The sequence below is a fragment of the Mandrillus leucophaeus genome, unplaced genomic scaffold (genome assembly GCF_000951045.1).
Source record: "Mandrillus leucophaeus isolate KB7577 unplaced genomic scaffold, Mleu.le_1.0 Scaffold179, whole genome shotgun sequence".
In the NCBI taxonomy this organism is placed as follows: Eukaryota; Metazoa; Chordata; class Mammalia; order Primates; family Cercopithecidae; genus Mandrillus; species Mandrillus leucophaeus.
In genome coordinates, this window is record NW_012101798.1 from 1,501,768 (window position 1) to 1,507,127 (window position 5,360).

Sequence of the window (5,360 nt, forward strand, 5' to 3'; positions counted from 1 at the left end):
ATAAATATAGCTAATTCAGGGGTATAACTGTAGTCATTACTTCTGTACAACCACACATTTTAAAATAAAAATATTTAAATAGTAAGCAGAAATCATGGAGTCTTTAAAAATTTAGAAATATACATTTTATCTAATTTAATCCAAGAGTATATGAAAGCAAATAAAACACTACCAAGTGAGATCCATATATCCTAAGATATGTACAATATATTTAACTAGTGCATAAGTACACTACATACAAAGTAATCCATGTACTATAGTGATTTAGTGTGAATTCAGAAAGGTACAGGTTTATAACCTGCCTCTGTTACTTTCTACCTTTATGGACTTGGGAAATGTACTCAATTATTCATAGAAAATAGTAGATTCTACAGTTAGTCTGCACTAAATGAAATAAATGATATTTCTTCTCTGCATTTAAATATAACCCATTCCAAATATGAGTCTTGCAACACTGCAAATAATTTTATGTTTTACAAGATGTTTGTCAGAGTGCTAGCTTAAGGAACTCAAAATTATTAAGCCATTAAAAGTACTTCCATTATAATCAGAAGTACCCTTATTTTCCAGCTCATAGTTAATTTTTAAAAGACCAAAAGTTGAAATACGACAATGATGTGTACTATTAAATGGTAGTGATAATTCAGTTTAAAACACCACTACCACTAGAAAAAAATTCATCGTGATTATATCAGTGCATTAGATGCACAAATTAGAAATCCAGGGCAGTAAATATTTTGAATAAATGAGTGCTCAATTTTGGTATAAAAATGTATAATATGTTGCACTTTTTATTCATTATTTTAATTTCAAATATGACCAGTAAATTGGTTACTATCAATAAAGATGGTTAAATATCAAAAGAAGACTTACTTCAATACTATCTTTTTTTCTTATGAAATCAATTTAACTACTAACAGGAAAGGATGTTGATAGTCATGGTCAAAAAAGTATCTATGCCCCTAAGGTATACAAGGAGAATGAAATTTATACATACTCTAAAGTACTGTTTGACTTTTACATATTTTAATCTCCTTTTAGCCAGTCTTTTAACAGAACTGCTCTCAAGAAGCAAAACTAAGTGTTTAGAAATCCTTTTCATGTATGACTTAATGAGTGAAGATGAAGGGAAGTCCATGCAAGGATAGTTAAACCTGGATTGTCATGTAATTGAGTTTTCTTCTCTATATTCAAATATAATTTTCTCCAGGTACGCCTCAAAAATCATGAAAAAGTAAGAAGTTAGTTAAAGCATAAGTATTTAAGTAGGTAGTAACAATCTATAAAGAGGGCTTAATGCATCATTAAAATAATTTAAAGAAATTAATGACTAGTCATAACTGATTAAAAATAGGCTCACTCAAAAAAAAAAGGCAAAAACATGTGGAGTGGAAAAAATACTGATAGGTTTAGAGTAATACTAATTATTTTGTATATGATCTGATAGGAAATAGTTTTTAATTTTCTTTCTAGTTTTAAGTCACAAAAGCAAGATACAGTTTTTCTACATTTGGAGAAATAGGCTAGCTCTATGGTTATGCACAAAAATAATAATTGAGAAGGCACATAAAAAGGTAATTTAGGAACCAGCTTAGTCTATAAATTATAATGGACATTATTCCCAAAGGAGGCACAGTCATAGTATAGATACAGAAGTCAGCAACACTGACAAATGCCACAGTAGGCTAGTACAGGGGGACTTAAGAGGACTACCTGGTGGAAACTGAAAATAGAGCCAAAAGATGGAATAAAGAAGGTAGTTTTTAAGGGATATATAAAGATAATCATTAATGTTTGAGATTGAGCATATTACTACATTCTTATTGTCCTTGCACTTAGTGTAAACTAATGATAATTATGAAACTGAGTTACTCCATATAGTATATTACCAATGGGTAACATTGTGATGGTATTTCTTGTCTAAGAAGCCAAATGACTCAATTCCTAAACAGAGCTTGTGAGCAGAATTTGCATTGGCCATCAAGGAAAAGTTGAAAGTACAGGGCATAAAGAAAACACAGGGGTCATCAATTATTACCTCTAAAATTAATATAAATCTTCATATTTAACTTCCACCTTCACAAAGTCAATATTTTCTCAATTTCAAAAGTAAAACCAATAGATAATATAGTTTTCAGATGAGGCAAAATCATAAAAATGACTGAAATAAAATATAATGTAATATTTACATCAACATATCTTTCAATCATGATTCTTATCTGTCAGTATGAAACATGATATACAAATTGTTATACATGAAAGCTTAAAGGGAATGATCTGAAAAATATGCATACATAATCTAATGTCTGGGGAGTTTTTTAATGGTAGTTTTTAAGGAGAGTCAACGACAATAGATTTTTAGATATATATACGACGTGTAAATTTTATAATTTCAGGTCACTTCCTCCTGCCACCTGGTAACATGAAAGTTACATAAACCTTTTTGCTACATATGTAATTGAAAACAATGAATATAACATAAATAAAATATTAGCATAATCAATAACAATCTGGAAAATAAAATTTAATGCTCAAATCTCACCAAATAAGATATATTCCCAAATGAAATATAAATGATTAGATTTTTATTTTAATTATATATTCCAATAGCAAAAAAGCACTTAAGTTAATGCACTAAGGTGACTGAGACTTAACTGTAAATGTATATGTTGATCTAAGAATAAATGGGTTTTATATATTTATTCACAAATTCAGAAAGCTGTATAGTTTCACAATACTTAATGATTAACATTTCAATTTAATTGCATAGTACAAACTCATAAGTACTTAGCAATTTATTCATCAATGAAAATGGACAACTGGAACAGAATAGAAAACTCAAATATAATAACTCACATCTACAACTATCTGATCTTCAACAAACTTGACAAAAATAAGCAATGGGGCAGACATTTCTCATTTAAAATATGGTGTTAGGATAACTGGCTAGCCATATGCAGAAAATTGAAACTGGACTCCTTCCTTATACCATATACAAAAATTAAATGAAGATGGACTAAAGACTTAAATGTAGAACCCAGAGCTATAAAAACCTTGGAAGACAACCTAGTCAATATCTTTCAGGACATAGACGTGGGCAAAGATTTCATGACGAAGTTGCCAAAAGCAATTGCAACAAAAGCAAAAATGGACAGATAGGATCTAATTAAACTAAAGAGTTTTTGCACAACAAAAGAAACTATCAACAGAGTAAACAGACAACCTGCAGAATGGGAGGAAACATTTCCAAACTCAGCATCTGACAGAAGTCTAATATCCAATATTTGTAAAGAACTTAAACAGATTGACAAGAAAAAAAACAAACAACCCCATTAAAAAGTAGGCAAAGGACGTGAACAGACAATTCTCAAAAGAAGACCTGCATGCATCCAACAATCATGAAATAAAAGCTCAATATCACTTATCATTAGAGAAACGCAAATCAAAACTACAATGAAATATCATCTCACACCAGTCAAAATGCGTATTATTGAAAAGTCAAAAGATGACATGCTGGTGAGGTTGAGGAGAAAAAGTAAAGCTTATATACTGTTGATGGGAGTGTCAATTAGTTCAACCACTGCGGAAGACAGTGTGGCGATTCCTCAAGGATCTAGAACTAGATGTACCATATGACCCAGCCATCCCGTTACTCGGTATATACCCAAAGGAATATAAATATTTGTATTATAAAGACATATGCATGCATATGTTCATTGCAGCACTATTCACAAATCAAAGATATGGAATCAATGTAAGTGGCCATCAGTGGTACACTGGATAAAGAAAATGGGGCACATATACAACATGAAATACTATGCAGCCGTAAGAAAGAATGAGATCATATACTTTGCAAGGAGGTGGATGGAGTTGGAGGCCATTATCCTTAATGCAGAAGCAGAAAAGCAAATACTGCGTGTTCTCACTTATAAGTGGGAGCTAAATGTTTAGAACACATGGCTATATAGAGGGCAACAATACACACTGGGACCTATTGGAGTGTAGAGGGTAGGATGAGGGAGATGATCAGGTAAAATAGCTAATGTGTGCCAGGCTTAATACTTGGGCGATGAAATAATCTGTACAACAAACCCACATGACACATGTTTACCTATGTAACAAAACTGTACATCCTGCACATGTACTTAAAATAAAAGTTAAAAAAAAAAGAAGAAAAAAATCTCTTGATGCATTTTGTATCCTACCACCAAGCCACTAATATGCATTGCTAATTCAAATTTGATAAATTTTATTATTAACATAAAAATAAAAATAGAAATAATCACTATGCTAAATTATGTGCCCAAATTTTTCCAGAAAACAATTTATGTGTAATGACTATAAATATACATGTTCTTAGCTCAAGGATGTCTTATTTTAAATAAAAACGTGCTTCTTTCTATGTTTTTCAGTTAAAAATAATCAGAAAGACCTATATGAGTTTGAATTATTCCAAATTTGGTTGGAATAAACAACTTGCAAAAGCTTCTGTAAATGTGTAGTCACAAGAGAGCCATCTGGCTCCATGTAATTATACCCATCTCTCATCCAATTCTGAATTTTAAATGTAAAAGCAGGCCCAGGAATATCATACAGATTTGTGATATACACTTGGGGATTGCTGATCCATAAACGAATTAACAGGTTTTGTTCATATGGGTGTGTTCCATCTTCATTTATATTTCAAATCAGAAGAGAGTACAGATTCAGCGATTACTGAATGATTTGCTGCTAGTATGAATTTATTTCTGCTGAAGTATTTCAGAGTGACATCAAATAGAAATTAAGACACACATGGGTGTAAGACAAAAAGTAGAATCTGCCTCACCTTTTTTTTTTTTCGTGTAAGTACTTTGAATCAAGTTGATAGACGCCTCATGAATACAAAATAAATTTGTGGCTATTTATTTTAAAAGATCACTGACTTCTGCAGGCTTGCTGCAAAGGACTGAATTTGGTACTGGTATATTATGACCAAATTTGCATTAGTTTATATTTTTCCTAGACTATCTGTCTTCTTTCTTTAGAATAGTACTTTTCTGGAATAGAGAAGAAACTTTTTTTTATTTTAAGTTCTGGGATACATGTGTAGAATGTGCAGTTTTGTTATACAGGTATACACGTGCCATGTGGTTTGTTGCACCTATCAACCCATCACCTGTATTAGGTATTTCTCCTAATGCTATCCCTCTGCTAGTCCCTGACCCACCGACAGACTCCAGTGTGTGATGTCCCTCTCCCTGTGTCCATATGTTTTCATTGTTCAACTCCCACTTATGAGTGAAAACATGCAGTGTTTGGTTTTCTGTTCTCGTGACAGTTTGTGGAGAATGATGATTTCCAACTTCATCCATGTCCCT